At 43.6% G+C, this 15,613-nt stretch overlaps 1 long non-coding RNA gene across 2 annotated transcripts; it reads right to left on the bottom strand.

Annotated features, from left to right (window-relative positions):
- Nucleotides 1-12,426: 12,426 nt before the first annotated feature.
- On the bottom strand, nucleotides 12,427-15,339 carry LOC120861543. 2 transcript variants are annotated; one of them, XR_005720564.1, is made up of 3 exons: nucleotides 15,128-15,339; nucleotides 14,320-14,494; nucleotides 12,427-13,165 (listed from the first exon to the last, which is right to left on the bottom strand). It is a non-coding gene; the product is annotated as an uncharacterized LOC120861543 (long non-coding RNA). The 2 variants fall into 2 exon arrangements; XR_005720563.1 differs by lacking the exon at nucleotides 15,128-15,339 and having other exon boundaries at nucleotides 14,320-14,644.
- Between the last annotated feature and the right edge of the window lie 274 nt (nucleotides 15,340-15,613).

The following is a 15,613-nucleotide window of genomic DNA, read 5'->3' as shown; positions in this document are numbered from 1 at the left end:
AGAATTCAACTCTTAATTGATTAATTCAAACTCCAATCAAGATGCCAACAATTTTTCTAGAAAATGACAAACAACTTCGGAGTACATGTGGAAATGTAATCAGACGTGACTAGCTATAAAAATTCTAAAAATGAAAAGCATTGACAAAGAATCTGTCTAAATATTAAAATCTATAAAAACACACTGAAACAGTACAGCACCGTTGGCAGACAAGACAACTGATGGCACAAAAGGGTCCACCAACAGACTCGAGAATGTGACGGATTTGGGGCATGGTATTCAAATCAGTAAAGATAGATGATTTAATAAATTATGTTGGAACAACTGGCCAGCCTTTTGCTTAAAAAAAGGCTAACATCCCCCAGACTTTTTCATTTTCCTATTAATATGGAAATTTACAACACACAGTTTACACTAAAATCAATTACAGATGGATCAAAACAGTAAAAAGTCAATGATCTAAAGTGGACAGCAAAAAAAATAAATAAATAAAGTGGACAGCAAATGAAGAGGGCAAAGCAGCTAACTCGTCGGCGAACCCAGCTGAGTGGGAATTGTAGCGAACTAAAAAGGATCCCTGCTTCCCCAGCTTTTCGTTCTTTCTTTTTAAACATCAAGTCTCCCTGGGGCAAGCTGACAGAGCAGATGTCTGTCTGTACGAGGAAATCGGGTCGGCGTTTGGGAGTTCTGGCTGGGGAGAACTAAGTCTCAGCACACCTGAAAAGTAATGGCACACCACTTGAGAAGTTTTGAATTGGAAAGCTTATAACTTCTCAAAAAGAGCAGGAGCTAGTTATTCGATTCAATCTGAGGGGTGCTCTATGGCAATGCAAACCCCGTGCTGTTAAATTTTTCAAGAGAAGATGGAAGTCTGCATCGTTATGTAAAAATCATTGGCAGATATATATATATTTAGGACACGGTGAGAGGCCAAACAAAACCCATCTGTGGGCCAGATCTGCCCCACAGGCCACCAGCTTACAAGTTCTGATTTAAATGCAAAAAATGAAACCTTTCAAGTGCCAGCCGAGAACACATGACATTATTGTCTCAACCGTGGAATAGGAAAGACCTTCCGAAGCACAATCAAAACCAGAATCCATAAAAGACCAAGACATTTAACTACATAACAATTTAGAACTTATGTGTAACTGAACATTATGAATAAGCCTTAGGAAAAAAAAAAAAAACACACACAAATGGATGCTAACAGTTTCCCCTCTGGCTCCAGCAGCATGTGGACTGTAGCAGCCTGGGCCACATGCCTTCCTCTGTTGGGGAGGGGAGCTCACCAAGTTCAACACCAGGACCACCTGGACCACCTGGAGTGCAGGAAGAGTTTCCTAAATGAGCCAGAAAGGAGGAGGAAGTAGGAAAGCACCAGAATGGTCCAGAATCACAGTGCCCACCATCTATTACTTGAGAAATATTAACTATTTCTGAGTCTCCATGTCTCCTACTTTAATAGATATTTGAGTATCTAATAGTATAAATAAAAACTGATCAGGGATATTAAGAATTCCTTCTGAATACCAAATTGGTTATTCTTAATAACTGCTTCAGAATATAAATACGCTGCCTGCAAGGAACCCTGATCATGTGCAATATGCAAGAAGGCAGTCAACTATGTGTACAGAGTTGGGAGGAGAGATGTTGATTGTTTAAGTATATCTGACAGAATTCCCTCCTCCAAGCTTCTCACAACAAGGCAGGTTTCCTCATATCTGTTTCAGCACAAGCCAAACAGGCGCACATTTTCCCAAATCAGTGTGACCTGGGCCAGTTCCTCGAACACAGAATTAGGATGCTTGATCTAATATAATATCACATCCACAGGTTAAAGTAATGAGTTACAAGACTCAGAGACTACTAGATTTAAAGAAAATATGTAGCCAGTCTAACAGGTTTGATTTCATCCAGAGAAGACAGAAATTTTCTATACCTTTTCCTGCACCAGAGAGTCCATAAATCACCAAAATAAAAAGGACCAACCTTATTCTTTGAAAAATTGATTATAAAATTCAACATCAAGGTATCTTTGCATCATGGACTTCATGGTTACCTGTTGCTGCTGCTGTTGACTCTTTCGGTGAACGCCATTGCTGCCAATTAGTGGAAAGCGACAAGTCTGCTCATCTGAAAAAGAAACAGCAGCCTGTGAACATCAGCACATAAATAACTAAACTAATTGGTACACCTGAACCGGAAGGCATCGTACTGGACACAGAACTCAAAGCTCTCATTCGAATAATAGACTGGTTCTTCACCAGCTCTCAAATTGTGTGAACAAACCGGCCAGCATATACCAAAGGCCAAATGCACTTTTAATTTTAAGCCTGAAAACAATTTAAGCCAGGAAAAATATGGGCACATGTATGTTTATCACGAGGCGGGAGAAAGGAAATAACATTTCCCCAGTGTCTAGTTTGTGCCAAGCCTTTAAAAATGACATTTCATGTAAACATTACAAAACACTTCCAAGGTACATACTAATACCTCATATACTAAATAGAAAAGTGAAACTCAGTTTTAAGTAATTTGCCTAAGGTAATAGGTTGTGTCAACAAGCTCACTAGAATCAAAAGGGAGAAAGACAAAAAGTATAGACAAGAAAGAAAAGTTGATCTTCAAGGCTAAATAAAAAAGTGAGCCCTGTAAAAGCCAATCTTGATATTTTAATTCCACTCATAAAAGGGACTTAACCCCAAAGCAATTCTAGAGAGTTCTCTTAAAACAGTACTGGTTAAAAAAAAAAAAAAAAGTTGTTATCCAACCTGGGCAGACTGGCCTTGGTACCTATCTTGTATATCTCTAGAAACAACCTTTCTCTCTGTGTCTAACACCATCAACAGCTGTTTCCTTTTCCCTTTCTTGTGTGTATTTGTAAATTTACTGCTCTTATCCTAACTTGCTTTAAATAGTTTCCATTTTTTTCAAATATCCTTAAGGCAAAAGGGTATGTTACTAAATTATCTTAGTACCAATTTAACAAACTATCTGATACAAATGGAAATAAATACAGATGTTAAATTTGTAACAATTTTTAGAGTGCCTGCTACTTTAAGAGCTTAACTGTCACACTTTATGCCTGAGGCTGAAGAAACACTGGAACAGAGTCCTTCAGCTCTACTCTGACTCTCGATAAGGTCTTTTATCTCCCCTCTCCGTGACTACAATGTTTCCTTATTAGTAGATAACCATTTGTCAGTCTATCTCCTCCCCCAGAAAGAATGCAACATGGATGCTACAAACATTCTAATCAGACTCACCTTAGTAGAGCTCTAAAATTTTCAAGGTCAAACATGCTTTGGAGTAGGACACTCCTTCAGCTGGCTATAGTGGCCCTAGGCAAGTTTTCTAAATTCTCCAAATCAAATTCCCATCACCACTCCGCTTTAAAGAAAGTAAGTAAAGTCACTCAGTTATGTCCAACTCTTTGAGTGGACTGTAGCCCACCAGGCTCCTCCGTCCGTCCATGGGATTTTACAGGCAAGAGTACTGGAGTGGGTGGCCATTTCCTTCTCCAGGGAATCTTCCCAACCCAGGGATGGAACCTGGGTCTCCCGAATTGTAGGCAGCTACTTTTACTGCCTGAGCCACCAGAGAAGTCGGAACGGAGTCCATGATGGTTGTACCCAAAACAGTCCTCCCAGTGAAGATGCCCCACCTGTTAGCTGCTCAATAGCCAAGAGCACCCGCCCCAGCGCTCAATGCTGCAGAAAGGAGGAGGTGGGGAGCGAGGCTATTGAGGGAGTCTCATGGGCTCAGAGGTTAAAGCGTCTGCCTGCAATGTGGGAGACCTGGGTTCGATCCCTGGGTTGGGAAGATCCCCTGGAGAAGGAAATGGCCACCCACTCCAATAGTCTTGCCTGGAAAATCCTATGGACAGAGGAGCCTGGTGGGCTACAGTCCACGGGGTCGCAAAGAGTCGGACACGACTGAGCGACTTCACTTTCACTTTCACGTAACAAAGAGGTTCTTGTTTGTTCATTTACTCACAGGGCCAACAAAAAAAAAAAAATTTTTTTTTTTTTAAGATTTTTGGGGTGTGGACTATTAAAAAAAAAGTCTTTATTGAATTCATTACCATATTGCTTCTGTTTTATATTTTGGTTTCTTGGCCAAGGAGCATGTGGGTCCAAACCCCCTGCATTGAAAGTCAAAGTCCCCAATCTTGGACCACCAGGGAAGCCCCCTGAGCCAACAAATATTTCTTGGGCATTTACTGTAAGAAGAGGAGAGTGAAGGAAACGGGCACTTGCCATCACTGAGTTTACAAACTACAGAAGGCAAGCAAAGATGAAGCATTCCATACAGACGTTCCACTTGAAAAAGTGTCATAGAAAAAAACTGAGAAGTGTAGAGGGCCAGAGAGGAAATGAGGTAAGGTGTTGCAATTTTATATCAAGTGGTCAGAGAAGGAAACATTTCAGCAAGGGCTTAAAGGAAGTGAGGAGCAAGCCAGGCTGAGCTGTAGTAAAAGATGGCCTAGCACTCAGGGTGATGAGGTGTCAGGGCTCATGTTCGTCAATGGTAATAAATGTACCACCCCAGTGGGAGATGCTGAGTGGGGGAAAGCTGGGGGTGGTGGCGGGGACAGGGAAGTCTATGAGCATCTCCATGCCTCCCACTCAGTTTAGCTATGAACTTAACTGCTATAAATAAATAAATAAAGCCTTTTTTTTATAATGCTCCTAGTGGAGAAGGAAACGGCAATCCACTCCAATATTCTTGCCTGAGAGATGCCACGGACATAGGAGCCTGGTGGGCTACAGTCCATGGGTTTGCAAGGAGTCGGATAGGACTGACCAACCAAATCAAACAAAATCATCCTAGGAACTTTGAGATGTCTAAGACAGAAGGAGTCAGCTGAATCCTGGGTCTCACAACTGGTTTCTTAGGCGGGTGAGTGAAGTACAAAGTGAAAGAGGCATTCTCTGAGTGATCTGGCCGTAGGCACAACCCAGGACTTGTATGTGCAACTTAGACTCATAACCCTGCTTGGTGGCTCAATCCTTTCCACAGAGGCAAGGGCAAGGAGGCTGCATCACCACCAGATCATTGATTCATGTCTCCCAGAAAAGACCAAATTCAGCCTGTCCTTCACCAACTCCCGGAGCTTGCTCAAACTCATGTCCAGCAAGTCGGTGATGCCATCCAATCATCTTATCCTCTGTGGTCCCCTTCTCCTTCTGCCTTCAATCTTTCCCAGCATCAGGGTCTTTTTCAATGAGTCAGTCCTTTGCATCAGGTGGCCAAAGTACTGGAGTTTCAGCTTCAGTATCAGTCCTTCCAATGAATATTCAGATACAAGGTTAGTTAGGTTAGAAGGGAGGCTTATTGTAGTTAGGAAAGTTATGACCCTAAAGTGCTGCTAAGGAAGGTCACTAGTATATGCTTCAGCTAATGTCTCCTTCAAAGAATCTTTCTTAAAAATAGCCATATTTGTACAAGAAGGTTTCTCCAACAAAATGCTTGTAATAGCAAGGAAACTGGTAACAACCTAACACATACCAACACAGAAAGGGTAAATTATGATACATGAAACATGGTGTAACATCAAACAGGTTTATCCAAACAAGATGCTGAGCAAAATGTACACTGTGAGCCAATCTGCTTGAAAAGAAAATGTTTTCTTTTGATATTTATGCATAATACACACCCTTAACACATATACACTCAACTGTTGACAGTGGTTTCTCTGGAAAGCAGCATTTTCATCTTTTATTCTGTACGCTATGAATCCTTTTATTATCTGTGTAAACATTTTCTTCTCTAAGTATAATGGTTGGGGGTGGGGAATTTTCCTGACCCATCAATACTGACAGTCAGATCTTCCTGAAGTCTTCATACTTTTTTATATTATTTTCACCAGATTATAAAGACAAAGCAGAAAAATAAGTGGGGGTAGGGGAGCCCGTTTAAAATCCTCCCATTAGAAAAAGTAGGTAAGGGACTGCCCCAGTGATCCAGTAGTCAAGAATCTGCCTTGCAATGCAAGGGACGTGGGTTCAGTCCCTGGTCAGGGAACTAAGATTCCCCCCATCCCTCAAAGCAACCGACTGAGCCGCAGCTACTGAGCCCGCAGGTGGCAACTAGAGCCGGCACTCCACAATGAAAGATCCCAGATGATGCAATGAAGACTCTATGCGCCACAGCTAAGACCCAACAGCCAAATAAAAAAAAATTTTTTTTTTAAATTTAAAGCATGTAAGATTCCAACGTGGCTCTGTTTTAAACACACAGTAACGCTGTACAACAACAACAAAAAAAAGGAAGCTTAAGCAAGACAGGTGATCACTTTGGGCAAATTAAGCCCCACCAGCCTCAGTGCTCCCACCTATAAAATGGAAAAACAACCTATTTTACAGAGTCACCAAGAACAGTGCTTTATAAATCTAGCTAAAATGTCCAGCACACTGACACACCATGGACATTCAGTACACAGCAGTTCTTATTTAAGTCAGCAATGCCGATCTTACCTTTTACGTAACTGACACAGACTGTTTCATGTAGGAATGCACTCTGTCAGATCTATTTAAGTGACCCTTCCACAGTCCTTTCAGCCTCTTGCCATGCAAATTTATTCAGAAATAAAAATGTCACATACATCAAACTGCTTTTCTCCCCAAAATAGAAGGAAAAACATTTCAAGTAAAAAAAAAAAAGTTTTGTTTTGTTTTTTTAAGTTTTACAGACACTCACACCATACACATATACAATTACAAGTAAAGAAAAGGGAAGAGGAATACAGAAAAAAAAAAAAAAAACACCTCAGGATATTTTCAAATATTCTGTTTAGGTTTTTCTTTTTTAACATTTTATTTATATTTAAAATTTATTTTTAATTGAAGTATAATTGCTTTACAATACTGTGTTGGTTTCTGCTATGTATCAGCATGCATCAGCCATAGGTATCCGCATGTCCCCTCCCTCATGAACCTCCCTCCGGTTTCAGGCCATTAAGTGCTTCCAAATCTAGCACAGTCCTGGGAACCTACTCTCAGGGGCCTTTGCGATGATGTGCTGGTTCAAAGGCCTGCTTTGCAACCTCTTAGCTATATGACCTCAAGGTCTCAGCCTTCTTATCATTAACATGGAGCTTCCTGGGGGTTGCTATAGGGTTAAATGAAATGGGTGTCATATTTTTAGCACAATGCCAAGCTCATGGTGAACATTCAATAGTAGTAGTTGTCCTGGTTATTTTTCTGCCAACCAAAGTACATGTTCAAGACAATCCATACATTAGAGAAGCTTTTCCACTGGACAAACAGCTGCTAAGTAGGTCTCAAAGCCCCATGACCATGACCCAGTTTCCAGAGGAGAATATGAGGAAAACAACTGCCCAGAGGCCTGAGGATGTCTGGGCTGGTCTGGTCCCTGGTCAGCTTGCCTTCCCCTTTTCCACACATACCCTCCAGGAATAACAGCCTCTTGGTAATTGGCAATGTGTCAGTGGTGAGTCATGGGTCATACACTGTTTTCATCTGAATTCTCCAGAACTCTACCCCAAGCAGTTCATACTCTCAGGGCCCCAAACTGACCTGATCGCCTACAGTTCCTTTAGCTCTCCAGCGCCACATGAAGCCCTCAGGACATTCATAATGTAACACGATTTCCCCAACGACCTCTTCTCCATTTCAAACCCTCCATTTCAAGGTGGACATCGCCTTGAACAAGGTTCGGGCCCCAAACTCAAGTCTACATCCCACAGCCTGTTAGCTCCCTCCCATCATTCAGCTCAAATGACATGTTCTCCAAGAGCCCTCCCTGAATGCAGCAGCCAGTGTAGCACTGATGTGCCTCCAGCCAACCCATGCGCTATTTCATTATATTCTATATGGGTTCAGAATGTGTCTAGCTGCAAGTACTAATTGCTTAATTAACAGCGGCTTCTAACATTTCTGGACTCCCTTGGTGGCTTATTGGTAAAGAATCCACCCGCCAAGACATGCAGGAGATGTGGGTTCAATCCCTAGGTTGGGAAGATTCCCTGGAGAAGGAAATGGCAACCCACTCCAGTATTCTTGCCTGGAAAATCCCATGGACAGAGGAGGCTGGTGCGAGCTACCATCCATGGGGTTGCAAAGAGTCAGACATGATTTGGTGACTAAACAATTTTTCCCGACCCTGATGCTGGGAAAGATTGAAGGCAAAAGGGGAAGAGGGCGGCAGAGATCAAGGCAGTTAGATAGCATCACTGGCTCAATGGACATGAATCTGAGCAAACTCCGGGAAATAGTGAAGGACAGGGAAGCCTGGGGTGCTGCAGTCCACAGTCGAACACAACTTAGAGACTGAACAGTAACAATAGCAAGTCTAAAGGAAGGTGGCTGCTGGTATAATTTTAGCCATAGGATGAGGCCATTGGGAACTCTGGCTCTTCCTGCTCAGCCACATTTAGCATGCTGTCTTTAGGCACATCATCTCATGGTACAAAAAGGTTGCTGGTCATAACCAGACATCTTTTCAACATGCAAGGCAGGAGGAAGATGGGAGGAGGAAGGTGTGGCTATGTCAGCCACATCAGGAAAGTCCTTCCCCAAACCTTTACTACCTGAAAACCAAAACGAGGTCACATGGCCTCCTCCAGCTTCAGGGGAAACAGGTAAATCAAGATACAAATTGTTACCACTGGCTGAGAACAAACACGATCTGTCACCTGAGGCTGCACCCAGTTTAATCCCATGTATAATCAAGGTTCCCTTAGTAACAAAAAATGGGAATGAGCACTGGGGAGGAAAAGAACAGTGTTGGCCATCCTTATCTTTTCACAGTACTTACACTATCTGAAATTGAAGTGAAGTCAAGTCACTCAGTCGTGTCTGACTCTTCGCGATCCCATGAACTGTAGCCTACCAGTCTCCTCCATCCCTGGGATTCTCCAGGCAGGAATACTGGAGTGGGTTGCCATTTCCTTCTCCAGGAGATCTTCCCAACCCAAGGATGGAACCCAGGTCTCCTGTATTGCAGGCAGACGCTTTACCATCTGAGCCACCAGGGAAGCTCGTCTCTGAAATTAACTTCTGCTAAATAAGCAAATAAATATGTAAGTGTTGATGGCTCATACCTCAACAGAATGTAAACTCCATATCCAGCTTTACATATACATGCCCAGAGCCTGTATTTTAAAATTACTGTCAACTTTCTCACATTAGGCAGGTATTATAGATAGTGGAATATAGTAAGGACAGTCTAGGCTATGCTGGGCTTCCCAGGTGGCTCAGTGGTAGGGGACTCTGGTTCAATTCCTGGGTCAGGAAGATCCCCTGGAGAAGGAAATAGCAACCTATTCCAGTATTCTTGCCTGGGAAATCCCACAGACAGAGGAGCCTGGTGAGCTCAGTTCTTGGGGTTGCAAAGAGTCAGACACAACTGAGTGACTAAACAATAAGGTCATGCTATTGTGGCAAATTAAGCCCCAAATCTCAGGGGCTTGATGGCACAAAAACTTATTTCCTGGTCATTCTTTATGTTCATTGCATATGGTGGGGGGAGGAGGTGAGGGGTCAGGGAGGAGGCAGGGAGCTTCACTCCACACGGAGAAATCTAAGCTGGAAAAAGGCCAAGTTGGAAACTCCATGATCTCAAAACGTGGCTGCAGAGTTTACTATAGTAAACGAGAGGTAGACAGCCACTTAAGGCTTCAGTCCAGAAATACATGTTACTCTCACAAACAGCCCCCTGGACAGAATTAGTCACGTGATTCGCGTGACCTAAGGAGGTGGAGAGCAGGTGAATGTCGGTGGTAAATGTTTCTGCCTCATTCCCCACGGAATGGTAAAATATTGTACAACTCATCATCCCTATTTTAGAATTTAGACCCATCAGAGAAATGTCTTAGAATGAACTTAAAGTTAGGGATACTCAGTAAAACAATTATTTCTTCTTATAAGGCAATACTTACCATTAAAAAAAAATAACTTTTTTCCCCTTCAGGAGTAATAATAGGAAATACTTATGCAGCACTTATTATGTTCTGCTTCAAGTACTTGCCAAATCACATTACCTTTAATCTACCCAACTACCCAGAAACGGAAATACAATAGTATCTTAAACCCATTGTCTCAGGGAATGGAAGAGTGTCGGATGCCAATTCTCCGTGGGTCATTTCTGCATATTGTATACGCAGAGGCACCAACCGCCTTTATTCCAAATGATCTTTAAGGATGCTTATACAGAGAAGAGCCTTTAAAAATGTATCTCCCTATGGAGCAAAGGGCAGGTGTGCTAACTGCCCATTATAAAAGATTAGGATTCCCTAAAGATATGGATTCCACTGTGTTTGCAGGTACCATCTGACTCTTTCCACATCTCCCCTCTTTGGAAACTAGGTCTTAGGGAACCAGTGTAAGAAAATGGTAATAGTCTGGCTATAGCCATTATTACAAGTAATAAAGCCATTCCCAAGAGTCCATGAAACTGTGGCAGGTTAGTTTTTGAGCTTGAAAGTAGGGTAAAATGTCAGAGCCTTCACAGTTCCTGACAAGAAGTTGAGTAATCTGCCTGAGGTCTGACAGCTAGAGTAGGTGGCATATCTAAGATTCAAGCCCAAGCTGTCTGGCTTAGAAACCATGCTTTTAAATCTTCTGCTATACTGCAGTATTCCTCAAAGTGTAATTCCAGAACTAGAAGCATCAGTATCACCTGTGAACATGTTACAAGTGCAAATTCTTGGGTATTACCCCAGACCTATGAATCAGAAACTGTGGAGGTGGGAAAGGGAAAGACATGTGAATCTTAAAGGTTTTTCAGGAGACTCTGATGCTTACTCTAAGTTTGAAAAACACCACTTTACTGCATATATTCACCATATCTATAAAATAGAAAAATGGTATGAGTACATCCTGATTTACATAGGGATTTGAATTGACCTTTTGTAACGTGAATAATAGATTTGAAGCACTAACAGAGATGGCTCCTAAGCCCTTGCATTTAATTTTTAGGAAGGTACGGGTCTTCATTTGGTGCAAATAAGCACCACGTATCTGTTTAATAGGGCTGCATATTCTGCTTTGGAGTCACAAATGTACATCCCAAATGCTAAATAAAAATACCTGCGTTTTTATTCCCATAATGATTAGAAAGAATTACTTAGCCAAGGAGAAACACTATTTATATTTGAGAATTGAGCTGTAATTCTTGAAAAACAGGAAACCACATATCAACATGGCCAACAGTGTACCACAGCAGAAAGGGCACCAGGCTTTGAGTCACAGAGTCAAGTCACTTAACTTCTTCAACTCAATTTCCTGATTTTAAAATGGAAAATGAACCCCAACTTCAGAGTTTCAATTAGGCTTAAATGATATGTCACACGAACGCCACTGGTCAACAGCTGTTGTGCTCCGTGCTTTGTGGATGTAAACTCCACCTGCATGGGCTCTTTCTCTACCTTAACCTGGTGTTTTCAGTTCCTCCAACGCTGAGAGCACTGTCTGGCACTTAGAAGATACTGGATGTTTATAAGGTATCGGGAATGAACATGAGGTATTACATTAAGGATGTAATTGATTTCTCTGGACTCCACTTGCCTCAATAATCTCAGTCATTTAATAGGAAAAAGTTGCTTGAGCAAGAAATCCTTAGTCATGTTTTAAATGGGCCAGATAATTTAAGAAAATCAGCTGATTTTCTTCCCCTGGAGAACACTACTGAAAGAGTTCTGTCCTAAGGCATAAGACAGAAATGCCTAGTAGCAACCCTCAAGGCCTGAGAGCCTCATGGTTCCCCCACTACAACAATCTCTTATGCTCTTATGAACAGCCAGGAATAAAGATGTGCACCTACAAACAACCAAATATTTCACATTTACTTCTGCACGGTGGTAGAACTTTAGTAAACAGATGACAGGGTTTATGTAATCTCTTGTAATATAATCTAATATTAATTCAGCAAATATTAAATAAGCTACTGTTGTGTCTAAAAAGAGACTGCTGGAAAGCCACGGTCAATTAAATATCATTGAGAATGGGAGTTATTGTTGACTTTATAATTTAATGAAAAATATAATTTATTTACAAAACTTTCTATGAGTATGGTCAATGCAGTTCCTTAATTTGAACTCTCTAACATACTTTCTCAATCTCCTGAAAATTTTGTTAACGGTCTAGTCTTAAAATAGGGGAACTCTGGGCTTTTACCTTCAACAGAAATAGTAAGATAGCAAATGAATTCAAGGACATTTTTCAGGGTAGAGATTCAACAGTAAGAATTTTCGAGCTATGATGCCATACCTTAAGGGACATCTGCAGGGTATACTGTCTCCTGTGTATATCTTATAACAATCCAGATATTTATATATAAATTAGTTCTACCCTTTTCACAAGTGACAGCACAAACCTAAAGATTTGGAATTTTAATAATGGACTAACTTCATCAACTTACTTGCATTATGCAAATTTGATCAATGAAAGCACAAATGACAGAGTTGAGCATGAAACGCTTTTCATTTGCGTCTTTAAAAATATGGAAAACAAGTTTGCCTTTCCCACGTTTATTTTTTTAATTCATCTTTTCAACCCCCAAAGCACTATAACTTCAACTAAACAATCACACGGCTCCAGTGACTTATCAATGTTCTTAATAAACATGCAACTCATATATATATGTATCTTAGACAACTCTTCCATGTAATCAAAGCCAAATTAAGCAAGTATTTTAGTCAATAAAAATAACTTTTAGCTCCACCAACTCCTTGTAAAATTCAGTTAAACAAATAGGAAACAGAAGAGAAAGCCAGTTTTGACACAGTCTAACTACTAAAGGTCTCATAACCTCACAATGAAACAGTGACTTCTGGTGGCAAACAGTGACTTCTGGTGGAAATGCATGCATATTTTACATCTTGTAAGAGAAAGCAATGTTGAAAATCACCTGATCTTTACTCTTGTCATAAATTCTCCTCCCCTTGATGATTTCTGTATTCAAAATTAACACAATGTAAGTCTTGAAAATCGTATTGTTAAGAGGTTGAGGAGTTAAGAGCATTTTTTGAGATTGAAGAGTTAAGCAAATGCCAAAGACACTACAGAAATTCAATTGCCACAGTGAATGAATAAGACATATTAATTCTGATATGTAACAGTTTCTTTTCTTCCTGCAAAGGGTCCACAGCAACACACCTCCAAGTTGCATATCTCCAGCCACATCATCGCTGTCAGTTCTATTTAGAAAAAGAAAAGAAGGGGTGGAGGGGTGAGGAAGTCCCCAATATTTAAATTCATTTTTTTCTCCAAAACCTTGTGTCCCACTCTTCAATACTTCTTTGTCCTAAAGTGACCAACGTGTCTCAAATTCTTTCCTTGGTCCTCTCTCTCCTCAGTTAGCTGAATTCAAATTAGCTTTTTAAGTACTAGTTAGTTATCTATTCTCCTACTTTCTCTGTTCTTCATTCTCTTCGGTCATTATCTCTTAATTCTCCCCATTCCTCTTCTGCATATTTATCTTCAAATACAATACTTTCCGACCTTGGCAAACAGACACCACCTCTAAATGAAAGCAGGCAAACCATTCGGAGTTTTCAACTCTCCTGTGAATTTCCAGAATATCCACTCAAGGAACCCTTTCCACTAAAGATGAAAGGCAAGCTAAGGAAATACATTAGACAGAGGAAGTAAACATTGAAAAAGGGCATGCCTAGGTATTCTTAAGCCTCTAAGCAGAACTAGACTCCCGAGTCCCAGGGTCTTTCTTTTTCGTGACTTCTGTCGCTACTCGGAGTCTGACACCAAGTAGGTCCGGGAGCAGGGTGGAGGGTCCCACCACCGCCCGTACCTTCTACCACCTCTGCATGACCTTGTTCTGAAACAATCTTCCGCAAGCAAAATCACCCACATTCTCAGGCCGGTCCCTTGCCTGGCGTTTCTCTGCCTCAATTACTGAGTTCTTCTCACCTGCCAAGCGTCTCAAGGAACACCCATGGGTCTTCGCCTTAATGTACGGTTTCGGCTTTAAGATTTAAATCTGTCTGGTTTCTTGATGGTAGGTCATCCATCCTCCCCGCCCCCATCCCCTCCTGCAACCGTGCACCAACTGGGTTAAGATTATCCCACCCCACTGTTTTGTTAAAAAACAAAAACAAAAAACTTCGTCTGCAAGGCCTTCCCCACCCCCACTTCGACACCCACCCCCACCCCGCCAACAGAGATGGGCTCCCGGAAGACCGGACTCATCTCCACCTCCAAAGCCAAGGGTCTTCCCAGGGCAATTTACATAACAATACGGGGTCTGCGGAAACTCCAAGGAGACTAACCTAGGAGGAAAGTCGCAAGACCCTTGCAGGTCCCTCGCAGCTTTATTAACGCAACTCCCAAGCACCTTAAGGTAAAGGATGATTCCTGTAACGCTCCAGGTCCTCTCCCACCTAATTCGCCAACCCCGGCGCTCGCAAAGTCGGAGAGCTAGCGTGTGGCAGTCAGAGGATCAGACATCAAGAAGAATGTATCACCGAGGGAAATTAACCAGTTCCACGCTCTGCAGACGCCGTCTCCCTCTGCGCCAGGAGCAGGTCTCAGAAGGTGCCTCCAACTTTTCCCCTCCCTCTCTCGAGTCTGCGGACCACCGCCGCACACCTCCACCTCGATCACAATTTGAGGAGACTGGAACCACTAATCTCTCTCCTAGACGTAGTGGGGGAGGGGTGACGATAAAGGGGGGAGGGGGCCTCGTAACGGAGGAGAGAAAAGCCCCGCTTTTACCCCCACTCCGCAGAGAAACTTCTCGGACTCTTCTATTACGCAACCCCGGGACCAGGTTCCAATACACGAACATCTTTCCGCAAGACGCGGGGCGCACGGGCAGACGTGGGATTCGGTGGAGTGAGAGAGAGGTGGGGAGGAGGACGGGTCTCTTCCTGCGCTCCCCTCCCCAGTTTTTCTAGACGCTACCTGCCGGGAATTGGTAAGGGCAGTAGAGAGCTCGGCGTCTCCCTCGCCCGTTCTCCCCGAAGGTTCCCACCGGAAAAGTGGGAACGCCAAGCGACTTGAGTCAGCGTGCTGGGAAGCCGGCTGCGAGGCGGGGGAGCCGGGGCTTCCCAGAAGTCAGCGGCCGCGGCGCCGGGACCAGGATGACCACCCCAACCCCCCCACCTCCAGCTCGGGGTAGCGGGGCGCTGGATTCCGCTCACCTTCCAGACCTGGAATCCTCCAGTCTCGGCTCGCGCGCCCTCGCCGCCTCCGCCCGCCCCTGACCTGTTGCGGTGAGGAAGGGGCGCAGGTGCGGGGAGCGCGGGGCGCTCAGCGACGGCTCGCGCGGGACCCGGCGCCCAGCGGCGGAGGCGAGAACGCAGCTGTGCCAGCGACGCGCGCGGGCGGCGGCCGAGTGCGCAGGGGCCGCGCGCTCGTCCGCTCGCTGGCTGGCTAGCCCCGCGCGCCGGCGGCCCCCGGAACGCCCGGGAGGCGAGGCCCCGCCCTTCCCCGGGAGGCCACGCCCCACCCCGTTTCTCGGCCCCGCCCTGCCCACGCCCTCTCGCTGGCACCACCCTGATGAGAGGAACTGCGCGGGCCCTCCGCGGGAGACCAGTGGGAGGACCCAGGGCCGGCAACCTCTCGGAATGAATACTGCAGTGACCGTACACCGGCAGCGTGGGTGACCCTGCCCCGGCCTGCTGTGG

Source organism: Oryx dammah, unplaced genomic scaffold (genome assembly GCF_014754425.2).
Source record: "Oryx dammah isolate SB20612 unplaced genomic scaffold, SCBI_Odam_1.1 HiC_scaffold_3, whole genome shotgun sequence".
Taxonomy (NCBI): Eukaryota; Metazoa; Chordata; class Mammalia; order Artiodactyla; family Bovidae; genus Oryx; species Oryx dammah.
Note: the sequence above shows the minus strand (reverse complement) of the source record. Positions and strands in the feature narration are given on the sequence as shown.